Source organism: Charadrius vociferus, unplaced genomic scaffold (assembly GCF_000708025.1).
Source record: "Charadrius vociferus isolate BGI_N301 unplaced genomic scaffold, ASM70802v2 scaffold129, whole genome shotgun sequence".
In the NCBI taxonomy this organism is placed as follows: domain Eukaryota; kingdom Metazoa; phylum Chordata; class Aves; order Charadriiformes; family Charadriidae; genus Charadrius; species Charadrius vociferus.
The window spans coordinates 3,268,741-3,288,667 of NW_009661374.1; the positions used below are offsets into that span (position 1 = coordinate 3,268,741).

At 45.9% G+C, this 19,927-nt stretch overlaps 1 protein-coding gene across 1 annotated transcript in view; it reads left to right on the forward strand.

Moving 5' to 3' along the window:
- Positions 1 to 10,742, forward strand: part of SOBP (sine oculis binding protein homolog (Drosophila)) — a 114,983-nt gene extending 104,241 nt beyond the window's left edge. Inside the window, exon 7 of the mRNA XM_009893861.1 lies at positions 9,013 to 10,742. The gene's annotated coding sequence lies outside the window, so the exon portion shown is untranslated. The remainder of the gene's footprint in view (positions 1 to 9,012) is intronic.
- Positions 10,743 to 19,927: the final 9,185 nt, after the last annotated feature.

Consider the following 19,927-nt stretch of genomic DNA (forward strand, 5'->3'; position numbering starts at 1 on the left):
CAGAGTCCCTAACAACAAAGACGATAGTAAAACAGACAGGCACCCCTGTAAAAACATCATCTGAGACAATGATTGCCTTTACATTCAGAGGCCGAGATCCTGGACAGTATGTGTCTGATTGCAGCTGAAATCTGATAAGGAGCTAAGCACCTAATAGCCTTTGTGAAGCTTGACCCTGAAACAACCATGGCCAACTTCAGTGCGGAGCGGTGAGCTCTGAACAACTGTGTGGCGCTTATAAAGTATTTCTGTGTTATGAGCAATACCTGAAAGTGGGTCAGAAAGGAGCAAAACAGTTTTGAGGACTGTGGTTGTGAAAAAGTTGGATATAATCAAGCAGTGAGCAAGAGATTTTAAGAGAAAATGAAATTCTTGCTCAAAAAGCAGTGGGAGATTCAAGCAAAGCAGAAGCAAAGCTCTTTGAGCAAGAAATCAGACTGTGACAAGCAAGCCTTTCTGAAGCACTTTTTCTTTCCAGATTACCTGCTGAGTCTCTCCCTGTTTATTTTTATGTCCCATAGTGCAAAACAGGCAAGTTAAGCACATTCCTGGGTGCCTCCATCAGTCCAGGCCTCACAGCTGGGGCCTACTAATCATTACCTTATTTACACTATTTTGATAATGAGCTACGTTTCACTCCCGGGACCAGAGTTTGTGTTTGGAAGCACGTGTGATCATCTCGTGAGAGCTGTGAATCGAAGTAACCTCTGACATTTTGCAGAACCCTCAGTTATTCAACATTTGCTTCTACCATGAAAATTAGAGCTAATTAAATATCTGGGCTTGATCCTGTCCAGTACTGTGCGCACTCAGTGCTCGGTGCCTCTAATGCAAGTTGAAGGCCCTCGGCATGTTACAGACCAAGGTCCTGCCTCTGACTTTTTTGCATGGCTTTACTTCCCCAGACACGATTTTGGTATTTGAAAAGAATGGTATTCCTGTACAACATGTGTCGCAATTTGTAACGATATCCTCCCTGCAGCTGGCTTGATTTTCCAAGTGTTTCTGAAACATTACTGTCTTAAATTTGAGCCAACCTACAATAACAAATTATCTAGAGGCAAACAGGCTGAACTGCGTTTGTCGAGAGGACGCCCCCACTCTCTGCTGCACTCCATCTTCCAGTCCCGGTTTCGGAATTTCAGGCTGTGTAATGTAATCATCTTCTATGGAAGCATACGTTTCCAAAAACAAAAAAAATATAAAAAAATAGGGGGTTTAGAGATTGGGTAGTGCAGAGTGAAATAACTACTGAGTTCCGACCTCTCTGGAAAGATCTGCATCCCATCATTGGAAGATTGATATTGAAACCTATGGTTAGAGCAATTTTCAGCTATTTATTTGGAGCCCACGTGGTTAAATGTAAAATTTGGTGTTGCCTGCTTATGCTCCAAATATTTATAAGCTTTCGTGAACCACTTGTGCTGCCACTTCTAAATTGCTTATCCAAAAGGAGGGGAAAAAAATCCTTTCCCACAGGAATTCTCCAGTTGAGAGATACTTGAACACTAGTATAAAATAAAAGATACATGATGAGGTCACTGAAAATTTGAATTCTGACTGTGCATTTCGAAGTACAATTAAAATGCCAGTTCTGTTTTATTTGAGGCGGTTTACTGATTATTGCTGAACTGGTTATCTTGGCGGTAAAAATATTGTTCCTGGTGTCTTGGGGTGTGTAGGGGAGGTGGGAATTAGAGAAAATCTAAAACAATGGTTGGGTCCAATACAGGTCACTCTATGGCCAACAGTGTTGGGGATAAGGGAGATGCCCTAAGGTGCCTGGCACTGCACCGAGGTCTAAGCCAGGTCTCTCACATGCTTGCTCCTTATGTGTCCTGGGTGGTTTTTCCTCTTCCTCCCCCCCCAGTATAATCTGCCTGACATTTTGGCCACCTGAGCATGCCCTCTAGCCTTTGGATGAGTCTGCATCTGTTCTTGCTTAGACTGAAACAAACCAGGATGAGTTGTGAAAACCAGGAAGAAACCCCATGGGGACAGTGCCAGGCATGCAGCCGTGGATGGTTGCTGATGGAGGGGTTGTTTGTGGGAAAACGGGAAAATGTTGATTGCTTCCTGATACAGGATGCTGAAACTTTTCACTAAAAAGATTCAATGCTGCTTCTGCAAAAAATTATTACAGTTATTATTGTTATAATTTTGTGGCCCACAATAGCATTTCAGATGAAAAAGCCAGACCTAGGTGTAACCCAGGTGAGGAGAAAGACTCTCACAGGGAGGTACAGGTTGTTGCTTGGCAAGACCTCCATCCTCACCATTCATCCTCCTCCACACTGCTATTCACGCTTAATCTACCTTTTTCTGGATATTTAGCTGGTCTTACCAGAGAGATCAGCTTGGAAAAGAAAATTGAGAAGCACCTCAGAATAGCCAAAAGCATAGTGGTTTCGGCCCACAGAAGGCTGCTGAAATTCAAGTTGAAGTTTCTATTTTGATTCAGACAAAATCAGAGGCGTAAAGAAGGGTTATCACATCACAGTGGTTGCCTGTTTTCAGGAAAGGAGAGTAGAAACTGTCTGGATTTGTTTTTCCTTCTGTTTTAGTTTTTATGTTTTGTTTTTTTGTTTGGTGGGTTTTGGTTTGGTTTTTTTTTTTTTTTTTTTGCAAAACGATCCTTGCAAAGTTTCTGCTTTATCCCAGCACAGAATGGGAGAATTAGTTGAAAATATGGCTGTTTCTTTTAAAAGGAAAATCGTATCTTCTGCGACATCTGCACATGAAGCATTGGTAAGGCAAAGCAAACTGTTTACAGGTCTGCCAAATATAATGGTGATGCACTAACTAGAGGGCAATGGCTGCCTTTACAGATCCCACTATAAAGCAGGATCTGGCCCAGGCAGGTTCTGTGCTGTGCCATAGGGGCCATGGCCAGAGAGAATGGATGAGACAGCTGAGATGGTCCAGAGCCATGGTGGCATTTTCCTCTTTGCATGACTTGCATGCATACCTTGAAATGCCCCAAAATATAGACCAGAGACCCACTGTCAGAGAAAACCTGGAGAAGGATGGTGCCATGGGGCTTGGCAGGAGGACCTGGTTGACATTGGTTTTGTCTTTAGTTCCAATTGAAAGTAAAGGAGAGTTTCATGAACTCGCTGAGCAGTTGTTCTAGAAAAGCTTAAACCATGAGAAACGTCTTTGAAATGGTGAAAAATTATATGAAGAGGATATTTTAGAGAGGTTCTGGGGAAATTGCTCCTTGGAAAAGCAGAAGGTGGTATAGGTGAGGAAGGAAGGATGACAACACCAGAGAAACCTGACAGCAGCACTGATGCTGAAATCTGGGGAACCAAGCCCAAATGTTCATCTTAAGCTACCAAGGCTGATCTCTGCCTCCCTCCACGACTGGTGGATAGAGGCTCTTCCCAGATGTGTTTCAGAGCACCTAACACAGTGCCTGCTCTGGAGCACCTCTGGGCATGGGTAGGAGAACGAGGACACTGGTCCCACTGGGTTAAAAGTTCATGAGCCCCTGCCTCTCCTCTCCCTGTACCACAAGGAGAGGAAAGGAGAAAGCAGTGCTATATCAGTGGGGAGCTGCTTTCATGAAAAGCTTGACAGTAATGGGAACGTGAGGAAATGGAAATTTAAAATGCTGTGGCGTGAGTTCCTGGTGGCAGCTGTTTTGCCCAGGAGAATCCAAACCTGAAGGGGAGGCAAGGTGCCATGTCCCCTGCGTCTGTGCAGAGCGAGTTGCATGGTGAAGTTGTGTTGCTGCTTTGTGGTACAGGGGAGGCTTTACAGCAGCCCAGGCCATTCTCCCCAAGGATGTGGCTGCTCTCTGCTGAATTTAGGGAATCCTGTTTCCACTAGCTGTAAAGAAGAGCTGCATGCTTACCCAGGCCAAGACTGTACTCCTATTTTGGGGGAACCACTGTCTTAATGGAGATGTATAATGGAGGGAAGAAACTACTTTGCCTTATGCTGTATCCCTACCGTGGGGCCTGGATGCTGGAACAAAGAGCAGACTCTGCTGCTAGATAGCTGGGTTTTGAACAATTTTCACCAATTTTGAAAGAGGTAGAGAGGGCTTCATTTCTGTCTCATTTCTCTTCAGTGAGCTGGCTGCCTGCTAAATCCAGGACCACAGACCTCACATCATCCTGGTGACTCTCAGATTCTCTTCCACAGTGATGATTCCTTTTCTCCCTCTTTTTAAGAGGTGATTTTTCCTTAGGCCATGGGGAGCAGGAAGGAGAGTCTGGAACTGTATTTCCACTGTTTTCTTGCTACATAATAAGGGCATGGTGAAATACACCCCTGTTCCTAACTTCACTAGCTAGTTCCAGGGTTCAACTTAACATACATTGAATGAGTTTAGTGAGAAACAGTATTAAATGTACCAGCAAGGGGCTGAACGTAGATGTAAACTGGTGAAATTTCCCCAAAGGCTTTTCTAGGAATAGATGCAGGGAAGCAGGAGTCAGCACACAACAGACCTTCTGCTTTCCAGTTCATGTCTCTCCCTCAAGGTCCTTCCCTGACTACAAAGGACTGGATGTGATTGCAAGCACAGCCTCTGGTGCATCCGTGCAACAATTCAGTCACAGAATTGGGAATGACTAAGCTGTTCCTACCACTTCTTCTGCCTAGGCATAAAAGGAGGCCAATTCCCAAGCCTCTTCCCCAATGCATTCCTTGAAGTCACAATGTCTGCTCAGATTACAGCTCACGTTTCAGTACGCGGTAGAGCCTGAGTTGCATATCTGACCCAAATTTGAGAAGAATCCATAGTTTACAAGACCGAAGCAGAAGGAAAACACCACCTTCAAAGCCAAAGGTTGGTGCTTAAGGACTCTGCTTGTTATCCCATTCGTGCTAAAGGTCTCCCCTGACTCTTGCAATGTGGCATCCCTTCAGTTAGCTCATGGAAAGATTAATCATCGAGTATTCAAAGGGGAAGGTTTTAATGAAGAAGCTTGAACTGCTTTAAGAATTGCTAAAAAAAAAAGTAAATAAAAAACTAGAGAACTATTACAAGTAACAGATGATTCCAGAGTGTTTCCAGGGCTGAGTTTGCTCCCATGCTGACTTTAGCTGCACTCTTGTGGTTTATCTTCAGAACAGTTTCCCTGAGAAAATAATTGCAGTGCCTTTACTCTAGGGCCATGGATGTCCCAGATGAACTAGGCCTCTTTTAGCACATCAGCATTCATTGTCCGGATGAATTAAGTGCTGTGCTAAATGATGGAAACTCTGCCATGCCAGCCCACATCAACGGTTGCCTCAGCCCTCCCCACCCAGTCTCTAATTTCGTTCTGAACAATAAGATGTGAATCTGGAGACAGAAATGTTCAATGGAGCACAGAATGAGGGGGAAGCAACCATGGAAAAAACTGTGTGTGTTTGCGTGCACGCGTGTGTCCAAAGCCATGTCAATGACATGGCCCCTCTGAGGAGGCAGGACATGACTGGGGAGGGCTCTGGGTAGAAGCAGATATTTCTGGCAGCTGTCACTGCCAGCAGGAGCGTGCCACCAGCATGGCAACACTTGGCTTATGGGGCAGCGCTGGGAGCAGGCATGCAGGGATGGGCGCTTGGGTATGGGGTAGCAGGAGAAGGAATTGCCCCCACAGCTGAGCTACCCAGCTCCTCAGCACCGAGGCATGGAGGGGGAGTGGAGCGAGGAGCACTTCTAGCAATCGGCTTTTCCAAGCGGAGCCAAGCTTCTCACCGCACCAGTCCCAGGGGCTGTGCAGGACAAAGGGCTGTAGGTCTGCAGCAGCACCTACAACGAGTTGGGTAGCTGCAGAACGAGAGGAGGGAAGCTTGCTGGGGAGGCTTCACCCTAGCTGCCAAACTGTCCTGCCAAGCTCTAACTTTGTTCTTCTGAGAAAGAATTTAAATCCTCACGTGTTAAGGCATAAACCAAAGAGGAAACTCTGCATTGGTGCAGCCTGTTTTGTAGCTGCCCATCACTCAGATTATGACTAACACAGAGGGCATCAGTGCGGCTCTCATCTACCATTCAGAGAAGCAGTACATTTCTATCTGAGCCCACATAGGTGGACCTCCGAGTTACCTGCTTAAGCTAAGTCATCATTCAGTTGAGTTATTCTCCTTTTGCCTCCCTTCATTGACAGCAGGGCAGAAATGAGCCCTCCTACTTGTTCTTTTTCTGTCATCTTTTCCATGCTGCCTCCTGGGGTTGGAACTGCACCCGCCTCTGGCTTCTAAGTGGTCTTCCATCCCAGGATCAGCCCAGCCCTGCTTGGCTTTGGAAAGCAGGCAAAACCCAGTGTGCTCACCTCAGTGCAACTCACATAAGCTCAACTCCATGGCTTTATGTTTATGAAAATTCTTCTTTTGTGGCTGATGCAATTTTTGTTTCTGATCGGCAAAATTTGATGTGTGTTGAGGGCAAGTTCAGCTGGGGTGAAAAGCATATGTTGCTCTGCTAAAAAGTAATTTGTTTTTTGGGGGGGAGATATAAATAGCTGACTTTGTTGTGCTGGTCATGCACGCTGGTGTTGGCACGAGGTGTCTAACATCTAACTGTGAAGTGGTGATGACTAGTGTGTTCTCATTTCTTCATAAAACTTTGCATGCTATGCCTGATATGGATTTTTATTCTGTCACTTGATCGCTACAAAGATGCATTAATCAAATGCAATGACTGCCATATGAGCCAATCAACAGGGAAGTCTGTTACACTGAGTCTATCTGCAGTAGGGGAAAATAGACAGGAATTACAAAGCTAGCTGACTGCTCCAAGCAGAAAGCATCGAGAGCTAGTGAACTTCTTCATGCCCTCCCTCCCAAACCACTTATCAGTCTGTGCTATGCCTACGCTGTGCCATTTGAGACTGATAAGTGAGGGATGGAAATTTATTTCCGTTGATGTATGGAAAGAGAGGGGCAGGCAAAATACCTGAAGTGCAGAGTGAGGTTTCATACAGACAGTACAGATTTTATTTTTTCTGCTTCCCTTTTTAGTTAATCTCAGAGCAAGATTTCAAGCCAAAAAGTGACAGAAAGCAGTCTTGTACTTTATGGGGAGTACTTAGTAGGTGGATATATCCCAGTTCTCAGTCTAATTCTTGTCCACAGCTCTCTGTACACACAAATCAGCTCATTCTCCTGGGCGCGTTGCCCTAAAGCCCAAATGTTACTCCTTAACCTAGTTATAATGGTCTCCATGCTCTGGGAGTTCATGCTGGTCAGCATAGTCAATGTGCCTTCCAGTCTCTGCTTTGAGAAGGGCGGAGGTTTGGCGGGGGGATACGAGCACAGTGACGAGAGGGATCGTAGAGGAGCCAGCATGAAGGAGAGATCGTGGAGCAACCCGAGAAGGAAAATCTGACCCAGGACCAAAAGTAAGGCCGATAACTACTTCAGAGTGTCAGTCCAAATCTTTAGGGGACAGCAGACCCACCAAGGAGAGAGAGGCCAAAGCACGCTGTGTAGACAGAGAGGACAGTTCCAGCTAGGTAGTCTTCATGGTCAACTGACAAGGGAAGCAAAAGCACATGAAGCCATAGTGTATCACCCAGTAGCTCCTACATAAACTAAGCTGTCAGGAGCTTATAACCACTGCGATGTTGTTAGTTGCATTAGATTGATGAGAAGGTGATTTGGGTTGTCAAAAACATGATTCCAAAGATTTTGGTGACCTTGGCCTTCACCTCTGGCAAAGCTCTCCTTATTTTAGAGGAGCTATCACACGCTTTTCTGAAGGCCTCAAATCAATAAAGCTGTGTTTGCTTCAGTATTGTTCACCCAGTCAAAACACTAGTGGGCTTCAGAAGGGGGTTGTCTGAATAAGTCCTGTGGGATGCATCCCTTTTGTGTTCTAAAAAATGAGAAAACAAAGAAAAGCAGTCAGTACATCTGGTCAGATAACAGGAGAAAAAAGGACCTGGAAATGAGGACCAGGATAGAAAAAGGGAACAACTGGAAAAACAAATTATTTGCCTAATACTGCGAACTGCTCTAGCAGGATCTGGAGGGTTTTGTTCTCCTCTCACACATGGTCCATGGAAAAGTATGCATTCAGTGCTGAAAATATCAGATGTTAGTAGCAGTTTACCTCAGTGGGAGTAATGCCTAATTCTGCTTTGGGTCTTAAAATGCCTTTAATTGAATTCTATTTGTTGTGCTAGGCACTGTCAGTCGCCACGCTCTGCTGGTTGTGACCCCACAGTGCTGCAGCTGCTGTTGTGGTGGTGCAAGTGGGAGAAGGCTGGTTGCAGACCATCCCAAGAGAGGACTGAGGAGGTTGTGGGGAATTCCAGCCCAACCTCCCTCAGTGCAGCCCCGTTTTGCTGTGTTGAGCATACGTCTCTCCTTTGTATGACTACAGATTTGGGGAAGGGCCAAGAGGGGCATCTTCAGTTTGCACATATAGCACAGATAGTACCTACAGAGTTAGCTTTGTTAGCGGGACATGCGTATTTACGTGAGAGTGGAGCTGTCTCTGGGTACCATTCCAGTTTCTCCTGGAGACCAGCCAGTCCTGCGGAGCCTCACACCAGCCCAGGCAGTGAGATGTCTCTGGGGAGCCCTGGCACATGCAACATTCCCCATCCTATCCCTATCCCAGGTGCTGGGGGATCCTGGTTCAAATGCCTCTCCTTCTCTGACTCCACTTTCCCACCTGTGCTGTGCAGAGAGCAGTACATCCCAGCTCTGTAAAGCACACTGAGATCAAGGGGTGAAAGGTACTGTATAATTGCAAAGTATCATTATTCACCCGTGCTCTTGTAGGATGAAAGGCGCTCTATGAAACCCAGAGAATGAACTATTATTATATCGGTTTCCAGCTTTTTATCACAGGAATTCCTCCATCTTCCTTTCCAGCAACCTCGGAGGCTGCACGTACCGACGGCCCTTGTGGCACGAGGGACAGCCAAGGTCGAGACGGTGGGCTTGTGTCTCAGGACGCCCGCCCAGCGTGAGGCTGCGTGGGATGTGAGCTCAGGCAGTGCCCAGCCTGCCTGCGATGAGTCTCCCACCGCTCGCCCTGACCACCTCTCCTTGTCTGCTTTGCAGGAACGCTCGCCGACAGGGTACCTTGCATGGAGAAAGGGAGCAGAGCAAACCACGTCACTCCACCGAATGACACCAGCTGGTCCGCTCACCACCCGCTCTGGCTGAAAGTCCAGCAAAGAAAGCAGCTTCCTGTCACGAAGCCCCTCCGAGGAAGCCTCGGTCCCACGGGTGCCTTTGACCCAGAAGACAGCACATCATGGACCCACACAGTGTGCTCAGCATTCCTGTGACCACCCCTCTTCTCCTCCAAGGAACGCTTTTTCCTCTTGGTTTCTTGCTGGGGGGGATTTTTCACCCTGGTTTCAAAAACCACACGGACCAACATAGGTACTTTTCCCTCTCTGACTTCAAAGTTCAGATATTTGAGACTGGACAATGATACGGATTTTTTTTATTTTTTTTTTTTCCTTCGAAAAACTGCTGTGGTTTTGCTGCTACACTAAGAATCGTGATTTGCATTGTATGGTTTTGGACCTATTCAAGTTTTGATGGGGGAAAGGGGTAATACTGGAGTAGCAACGCTTCAGAGTCATCTCTGTCCTACCCATGATGCACTTTTAAATGAAGAGTTAGAATATTTTATTGGCTAATATACTTTCCTTGTTATTTTTACAAAGGCCACCTTTATCCTTTCTAATGCCATATTTTCAGTGTTACACTTTTATGGCTTTTAATTTTTGATTTGACAGATGTAAGAAGCAGCATGAATAGTTTATACTGTGGTTTTTCAGAGACTGAATGCCAAGAGAACTCAGTAAATGTTTATTCTTCTCAGCTTTCTCTTTAAATTCCCCTAAATAGCGCCCCATTTGGGAACAGAGCAAGAGTGTTGAACTAAAGACCAAAATTCCCTCAAGGTGTAAAATAATCTGAGGGGAATATTTGCTGGGCGTCACGAAAGACTTGGATGAAATTTCAACCCTGATGGTTTTCAGTGATCCAGGAAGGCAGTGAGACAATCTCTCCATATGCATAGCCCTTTCATGATAATTAGAATGGTATGGACAAACCAATGAAAACAAGGGTAAAGTGAGAAAGATCCCCCATGATTCTGTTTCACTGTTTGCTTTCTCCTGTCATGGTTAAGAGAAATGTGCAATTCGATCCTCAATCAGTGGGTGGAGGATAACAGGGTAGAATTTACTTGTGTGCACTTGTACAGTTGTAGCCAAGAGTCCAAAAGTACACTAGAGCATGTTATACTGGCACTGAATTGGTAAGAGAGTCGTGGAGTATCCCATTCTGACAAATACAAAAAAAAAAAAAAACAAAAAAGAAAAAAAAAACAAAAAACACACAAAAATCCCACAAAAAAATCAAAAACAAAGAAAAAAAACTTAAAAAAAATTCAGATCACCTTGTGATTCAGTGTAACTGTTTACTAACTCGAATAAAGCAATTGTTCACTCTCGAGTGTTCAGAGTACACCTTTTCTATAAGGCTGCTGCGGGGAAGTGAAGAGCAGTTTGCAGGAGCAGTGTCTCTGACTGTGTCAGCGGTGTTGGGAGCAGGGTAGCAGAATCAGTTGAACCAGAGCCTTGTAGTGATGGTGCACTATGAGCACTATGTATATACTGTATTTCTATATTTTCCTTTGTACAGATTCACTTAAGTCAAGCTACTGTTTTACAGGTGCTCCTTATTTATTAGAGCTGTGAAAGCTTGGAAAACACACCGGGCGAGTAAGCTCGCTTTTTAAAAAAAAAAAAAAACAACAAAAAAACAAAAAAGAGGGAGAAATCCAACAACTCCCGAGTCTAGGGAGAGAGCTCAAAGAGATACTGATGAAACATCTTAAAGAGAGCAAGAATCTGCAGCACCCTCAGTGTGCTCTGCTTTCCTTTTGGGCTTGCAACGCTTTTCTCTCTCCCTGACTGGTGTCAGATTTATTAAAACAAAATAAATCTCCAAGAAAAAAAAAATGCACTTAAATGTGCTGTTGTTTTATTATTTTTTTTTTCCTTTTTGTGCATGCGGTTATTCATTCCTCTACCTGCCTGGTCACAGATCAAACAAAACTCAGTCTGAAGTCTCAGCAAAATATGTGTAAGTGTTCTTGGAGGCTGTATCTGTGTCCCTTCCATTTTTGCTCCTCCCTCGTCACCTCTCAGTTTCTGAAGTGTTTAAGTCATGGGGAAAAATCAACCCCAGAGTTTGCACAGTGCAGAGTTAGGTCCTGATCTCAGAGCAGAGCCCCGGATGGATGCACTGGCTGCAGCTTCATTCATTTCAAGGGGGGGCGGCCAAGCGTCGTTTGCTCATGCTGCATTTGGGGCTGTGTACCGAGTGTGTCCGGCCTGCCTTTTGTAAGGAGGTGGGTTTTCTATGCATGACCCACTCCGCCGAAATCAAGCCTAGGTTCTTCAAAGTATGAAACTCCTCCCAAGTGCCCCCCAAAACTGCAACAGCAACAGATTTGCAGGCCCTGAGCTATCTCACGCAATAGCGTTTGCTTCCCAGCTCTTGGCCAGCACAGCCAGCGCTGCTCATGGAGGGGTCTGAAATGTCCGGTGAGCTCTCTTAAGTCTTTGACTGATTTCATTAACCAGCCATGTAAGGCAAACAACAACAGCATGAGCATGCCTGCTTGGAAGGGCACGTAGAGCAAAGCTTGTCTCCCTCGTAAACAGCTTGCTGCATCTCTATTTATTCATCTGAACTTGGCTGTAAAATGAAGGCCGTGTGTATTGATTTTGCTTTTGTCAGTGGTCCAGAATTGTTAGCACACATTTTCACTCTTCTGAAAAACAACAGACTCTTTAGAGAAATCTTTCTCTCTCGTGAACTGCTTTTTCCAGAAATGGAATCAGCTTGTCAAAAACCATCAGGACAGCAGAGGTAGGGGAAGCGATCTAAGCTGGAGCTGGCCTCACGCATTTCTAATGGTCATAAACTTACCTTAGCTTTCCTGAAAATTTGCCCACCTTACGCTTTCTTAACAACTCACCCCTAAATGCGGAATCTGAACAACTGCTTTGGACAGTTGAATCAGTTCATTGTTTGCTATTTTAAAAATATCTCCAGCTGCATATCTGGGGAGAAATCTCCAAGTACACATAAACCTTCAGCAAAATGTAGACCAAATGGTACGATACATTATGCAAAAGAAACCTGCTTTATTTTTGAGGCCAAATCCGTCCCTTGTACGATGCCAACAAAATGAATGGAATTACACAAAGGATGTAAAAGGTCCTTCGCAATTAACAGGAACCCAGCAAAGGCTTGCAGAACGGTGCTCGCTCGCTGCTGACATTATTTATTATGCACTAGGACCTAATAGTCAAGCCAAGCTCTTTCCTGGAGAGCTCACCATCAAGGAGCCAGACAAAGAAAATCCTGATGCACTGGGAGATACAGGGGAAGGTTCCTGCGTGCAACAGCAATCACTCCAGCCCTTGCACACGTACGGTTTTGAGATGCAGAGGCTGCCTCCAAGAGCAGAGAGGCAGCTTTACCCCAAGCCCCTAAGCAGCCGGCCCTGCATGTGTCCCTTTGCACCGCTGGGGCAGAGGGGGAGTTTGCTGCGATCAAGCTGCACAGGTCCTTCTGGTGGCACTGAATTCTTGCTGTCAGCGAGAATTTTGCCCTTGCGATAAGACGGGGTCTGCATGCTGCAAACACTCTGCATTGATTTCCTCCTGTGTTGTCTTAAGAAGATTTTGAGGGCTTGCTTTTTTTTTTTTTTTTTTTTAGAACTACTACACACATCAGTATTTGAGTGGCCCAATTCCGTGAATAAGAAGGTCCCTCAAAATGAAAACATCTTGTGCTTTTTCGCTGCTAAATGATAGAAATAAATTTGCTTTGTTCAAATAAGTGCAGCGCGCCAAATTTACAAGGATGCTTATCCAAGTGAGATATCCCATTCTAAGGTCCATATTTGGACACCCAAATCAACACTCAGCCAAACACATGCATGAGGCATTTCAGTGCCATTTGGAGTGTCCATATATAGAACTGGATGCCCTAACTTCATTGCCTTTTTTTTAAAAATAGGCCTGGAATATGTAAAGGCATCATTTAATAACAACTATGACAAACATTCTGTGCTCAAACTAAGAACAAATTTGCCAGTCCTGGTACAGGTTGATTCCCCTGGAATTGCTCTGGATTTACAGAGGTATAACTCAGAAAAGAAATGGCCTCTTAAGTTGCTTTGCCTTCCACTCTCCCTCAAAGCTGACTTGATGTTTAGGATCTGTGAATTAGGGAAGGTGGTACTCCGGCCGTATCCACACGCATGCGTGCAGCAGAGGAAGAGAGAGTCAGGAATTCAGTTGAACCTGCTTCCTATTGAACATAACTGCTCAAATATCTTGAAACGGGTAGAACAGCTTTACGTAGGCTTGTGCACAATTTATTTGTCATTTATGTGGTACTGGGCAAAGAAATGCAATGCTACCTTGAGCAACCCTTGGATATTTCCACAAAGCATAGGATGTACCAGCAAAACACACAAGAGCTGGGAAAAATACAGCTGAACAGCAGCTCCTGGCTGTTTTCTTCCAGCAACGGACAGAGCAGGGCCCCTTGGAGATGCCATGGATGCTGGCTGCAGGGCGCTGCAGCACCTTCAGGGGAGATAGGGTCTCTGACACAGGGGTGCTCGTCAGCCTGTCACATCAGCCAGTCACGACCTGGTGGGACTTGAACTTCTGTGACACAGTGAGGAACTGACCCAGCCACTAGGCAAACAAAAGAGTAACTTAGGCCACTGACAGTCTTTTTTCTTGAAGGTGTTCCCTGATGTCTAAAGCATCACCGATCTACCGGAGCAGGTGAGTGTCCCAGCCACTTCACCCACTGCTCTACTGAAATAGTTTTCCAAGGACATCTAAGACACAGAGAGGCAGCCAGGTGCACTGACTGGGACCTTTCCTTACAAATGATGCAAGCATCTAAAAGCATCCCCTACATCGGATGCCCAGGCACCCGGCTGTCACGGGAGAGGGCGACAGCCTCGCCTGTGCTTCCTACGTGGGGCTCATTGGCATCCGGGCAGCCCACGTGGCAGGTGGGACACTGCCCAAACTGGGAAGGTTATTATTAGCTGATAAGATATCTGAGGACAGAGACGTGTTGCGATTCCCACCTCTCAACAGGGCTACTTTTTCTTTGAAGGACCTTGCTGGACCTATTTAGTAAAAGAAAAAGGCTTGAAGAAGAAGTAATGCTGCTTTTTCCAGAAAAAGCGTTGTGGTTAGGAGGATCGCCGAGGGGCTGGGAGACAGCTTCACTCCCCTTCTCCAGCTGAAGGAATCAAGCCCACATAGGCCCACACAAAACAAGGTGTTGAGAGAAGCTCTCATCCCTTCCCGTGTCCCAGGCCAGGATCGATAAGATATAATCTCTCCCAGCCTGCCCACTGGGACACCAGCTATGCCAAGAAAAGCAGGAGAGGTGCTCTTCACTCCTCGTAGAAGAGATGCAAACAGGACATCCACAGGGCCAAGAAGAGGGAGCGCAGCCCTCAAGTTAGCACTTGAGGTTCTGTCTCCTGGAACAAGGACGCATGCTTCTGCTCCCAAAATGGCTTCAGAGTTGCTGCAGTAAATCCTGACACATTACAGAGCTCACCTCTGAAGCAAAGGGAGCCTTGGCTCTTGGGGTCCACCTCAAAATGTTGCAGCCCCACAGTCCTCCATGCTGCCAGGGCCCCCAGCAGCGCAGGGCAGGGCGGGCAGGTGGCCGAGGAGGTCCTGGGGGGACGCAGCACTGGCAGCGTCATCCCAATCAACTTTAGAGCAGGGTAGCTGCCAGGATGGCAGGATGGCACCAGCAGCCCTGCCCCACACTCGCTGTGCAATGCCGGGCCTTGGCGTTACCTGCCCTCTCCTGCTGGACTACCTCAGGAGACGCGTTTTTCCGTTCTTGCCAAAGGAGACCGATTTATTGCTTCCCAATTGCTAGTGCGGTCTTTGGCATAACAGGCATTACCACATACGTGAAACACGTAATGTTGGGGGGGTGGGGGGAGAGGGGAGAGGTAGGACGGGGGACATACACAACTCAGGAGCAGCCCCGCTATTTATGTCGCAAGTATATAAGCCCACGCAGGCGGCCGGGCGCTGGAGCACAGCTGGATGCTGAGGAAAAGCTGGTGGCCACCCGCCCGAGGGGTCCGGTGAGATGATTTACAGGCAGGGTCAGGTAGAGGAGCTGACACGAAGGAGTCGGAGAGGACGGGTGCCAGCCCACAGGCTTATTGTCGGTCGACATTCAGGGAATGGGGCGGGAAGGGAGGGTGGAGGGGGGATGGAGGGTGAGTCGAATTCCTTAATAACGTGAATTATAAAATCATTGGAGGGGGGTGGGTGGGAAGGGAAAGTGCTGGCACATTTTTGGCTGGGAGCCTCAGACAACATATTTTTTATTCTAGTCTTTATTTTTCAAAATAAAATCATGGCGCGGCAGCAACAAAGAGGGGGGAAGAGGGTGAAATTAAGGGGAACAGTACCCAAGTATTTCCCCCTTATTTCTGCCCCTGCCATTAAACACACAGCGTCTCCTTTATTATATACAGTAGCGGGATTAAGCCAGCGGCCTAAAGGCTAGGAATGCAACAAAATACTTTTATACTTATTGATCCTTTCTTTTTTTTTTAGGGAGATTGTTTTCATGAAAGTTTAATTCACCTTTTTTAGCTTTTGAGTCTAACTGCCACACATTTTATCCCGCTTCTTTGTGAAATGCTAAATCCATCGGTAGGTTTTAGTTTTCCTGGTGTAACTTTTCAGAAACTGTATATCTGCATAGCAACCCCACTGCAGGCAGCTTATGTCACGGTATCGCATGTCAGAAAGATGAAAAGAACTCCAAATCTGAGCTGCTCCGCAAACTTATGTCCCCCATTCTCGGACATATATCTTCTGTACTTAATATAAGTGTCAGGAAGGCAATTTCAAGGCCAGAGAGGTGCAAAGTTTTATCTCGAAGATGACAAAAAAAAATAAAATAAAATGACACATGACCTCAGTTCAGCCTTGTGCGGACAATCAAATGAGAAACAAAGATTGTCTTTTTCCTCCTCTCCCTACTTCCCCCCGGCCCCCACCTCCCCGTGTCCCTGTTGTCTGCTTCCAACTGCAACTTGAGCCTGGATCCCGAGGCCGGTGTCCAGATTAGAGATTGTTGACTCAGATTTAGTGGTGAAACTTGAGCCAGGCCCTGTTGATGGCATAGCCTTGAAGGAGCAGGTTTACTTCAAGCCAAAAGAGAGATTACATGTCAGACGAGAGCCTGCCTTTTCTTTATCACAAACTTCCTGATCTCCCTCTGTTTTAGGGAGATCTCCCTCTGCCTCTCTGTGTCTTCACCCCCCGACACCCCCCATGTGCCCACTTTCAATTCCTTCTATAGGGTGTCATAAATCAGGAAATTAGCAAGTGTGTAGCTGCCCTTTGCCACAGGCAGAGACAATGAGCTTGCTGTGTTTTTAACCAGTGGGTAGCACTTAACATAATCAGTGGAGAGCTACGTGCAGAAAGGATGAAAAATTGGGTCTCGGTCTGACCACTTACAGGGTATTTCTCATCACCCAGGCAAGCTGCTTTTATGAGAATATGACATGCCCTGGAAGCTTGCTCTCCATTTTGCAGGAGAGTCATTAAAAGAAATCATTACATGTTTTTTTTTGTTCCTTGGCACACACGCTGCTTTTCCTTGGCTTCTGATTTCATCCATCTTTCAGGCGCTTCGTGCCTTCAGTAATTTATGTGCAAGATTTTTCCAAACCTCCAAATGTTTTTCCATTTGGCAAACTGTGTCCCGAAGCCTCCACAGAATGTAACTGTAGAGTTTTCTTGTACTTCAAAACATGAGCCCTGTTAGCACAAAGATGCATCTAATACTTGTAATCCCGTACATAAAAGCTATAAATTAATATAAGACAATCAAAGACATCATTCCTTCTTGTGTGTCTGTACCAGCCTTGTTGCTGTAACCCCTTACTTGATACACAAAAGGAGAATTTCTCTATGAGCATTGTTGTTTTCTTTAACTATAGTTTTTGGAAGCTTTACAGTACCATATGGAGAACTATTTTATGCTGCTCCTGGTAGCTTTCTCAATACTGGCTATAAATTAGATAATTTTCCTTGTGTCTAATAGCCACTCGCTATCAGTCAGACACATTTGCTCTCACAGGAAAACCCAGGAGAAATCGATAGAAACCGATAACCTTCCTACCATATAGAATTTAATGGAAAACATTTTCCCCACTCTAAGACTTACAATGGTTGATTAAAAAAAAATATCATGTTTTTCACCTGCCATGGAGTTCACGGGTTTGTAGACTGTTTTTTACAGAAGTGTCCTCACCTTGCTCCTGTCCAGCCCTGGTTCTTCTGAGAGGCACACATGCTGGCAGATACCTCGGCTGGGCTTTTCAAGGGCTCCCAAGGGGATTGGACACTTGCATGCGTTTTGGGGAGACTTGAGGAGATTGCCCAGCAGGATGAGTGTCGGCTCAAGAAGCAGTTAGGTTTCTGTGAGTTGCAAGCTGGGCTGCTGCGGCTTTCTTCAGGAATGCAAACCCAAGAGGAGATTCATTGAATGTTTTTTATAATGCAGTCCAGTGAGTGACATCCCCAAAATGGCAGGGTATGTAACCACGAGAAAAGAGATCCTTCTTCAGCCATCCATGCCTGTGGGAAATCACCGGCTATTGAGGAACAGCAACAGTATCTTTGCTTGTATTTGTTTGTTTTCGAAATCCCTAAGTAGTTTACAAGGTTGCACTATAAAATACTCGCATTTGTTGGAAGTCCCAACTGGACTAAGTTCCTGAACAAAGAGTCTATTTTGGCAGCAGAAATGGGTCCAGATCAGGCCTAACGTATTATTTACACTGAGTTGTGCTCCATCGCTCCTTCTCGGCATGTACAGCCCTGCTTGTCCTGGACATAAATGCTCAGTGAGACTATAGAATAACTAGTAGGATAAGTGGCTTCAACAGTTCTTCACCCAAACTCCTGCATGTAGACCAAATTTACATGGAAAGAACTTTGCATGTTTCAGTTAAGAAAGGCCAGATCTGCTGTCAGCTAGCGCAAGTGAATCGGTTCCTCCAGAATCGGTCCTGATCTACCCTAGCGCAGGAGAGAGGCGAATCAGAGCAGCAGCATGGACTTGGTTTTTAAAGAAATGAGGACCATCGCTGAGGGTTTTGACAGTCCAGTCCTGCCTTCATTTCCATCTGTGTCAATCCAAAGTATCCAGAGGGAAGGGTCGGTGAAATTCTTCCAGCCGATACCGCTGCGATGGAGAACAGTTAGTCTTTTCTGTGTGGTTCCTCAGCCTGCCGAACTATGGTGACATTTCTCTGAGACACACGTGACATCCGCATTAATAGCAGAAGACGTCAGTGTGATCTGGGCTATTATGGTAAATTGATTGCTATTATATCACTTTAAAATAAACTATTCCCCAATTAAATCAAATTAAGGGTACTTTATCAGCGTAGGTGTGAGGCACATTTTCTTCTCATAATTTACTTCCTCTTAAGTGACTCTAGATTTTTGTTTATTTTATTGGGTTGATAAAGTAACACGCTCAATTGTCAACACGCATTAGAAAATAATATCTAGCCATCAAGGGAGAGAATGTGTGGGAAACGTCAAGGACACCGGGAGCACAAGCGTCTGCTTTGCCTAGGCTATTAAGCTGCAGCATTTTACCATTTCCACAGCTTTTTTTTTTTCACCTAGTTTTTATTTTTGACTGGCTGAGCACTTTTCCTGCTCTCTCAAACTCCTCTGCATTGCATCCAGTTTGCTCTTCCAGAACTGATCGACGAGTACAGCAGGTCACCACCCCTGCTGAAATCAGCCAACAAGCCGACCATAACCCCAGCAGATGTTTGCAGTTTATAGGCCAAATGAGAGCCCCACAGACCAGCGAAATACCAGCACCACAGATGTGGAACCTGGCCACTCGACGCGAGCAACACAAAGCCCTGTCCTGCCCAGCCGGGCTGGGACTTCCAGAGGAGCAGAAGGTCTGAGAGACTAATTAGCCTGCAGAGCCAACACGCTGGCCTATGCTCCATCATTTTGATGGGCGCAAAGTCCTTTAATGAAACGCTGCATGAGCGAAGTCAGATGAGGCCCCTCTGTAACTTCACCTCTGAGTCTGGCAGTCACCTGAGTTCATAATGTCCCCAAAACGTGCCAGCCGGCTACGCCAGGGTCTGCCACTCACCCCAGCTGGGACAGGGACAGCCAACCAGCCTCATTAACACAGCCTGAGCTGCTCCTGCGCTCTGAATGCAGAATGGGGAGGAAGGCTGGAGCCATAAATGTGACACCACGCAGAAAAAATCTTTTTTTTTCTTTTTTTTTTTTAATTACAGATGCTTCTGGTAAATAATGAGGAAAAGAAAGACCAGCAGCTCTCAGCAGGACATCGGAGAGACTGAGGATGGCACTGCCCATCCTCAGCCAGACTCTTTTGTTCAAAGCACGTGTTATTTCTCTGCTGGAAAAAAAAAAAAAAAAGCCACACTTTGTGTTTTCTGACCCTGACAAGATGGACACAGATACTCATGGTGGTTAGCATCAGCACTTGAAATCTCCACACCTTTCAAGGTGCCCTCTGGTATGGCTTGCCACTGGAGGACCAGGAAGATGTGGTCCAAAATAAAGCTAGGGGAAACAAAAAATAGCGTTTTGAACACACCGCCAGGCAGAAGGGCCTCAAACCTGTGTCCGCATCGTTGACCCATACTACGTGTATTTTCTCAGTGTGCCACTTCCAACGCCAAATAATTGAAGGACGAAATCGAGCCTTTTACAGTCACGGTGCAGGGGCTGAGGGGGAGGGCAGCAGCGGGGATGTTTTGTGGGGTTTTTTTAGTTGTTTCTTTTTTTTTAGTAATTTCTGCAGGACGTGCTTGCGGCTGGGAGGGATGAGCCCA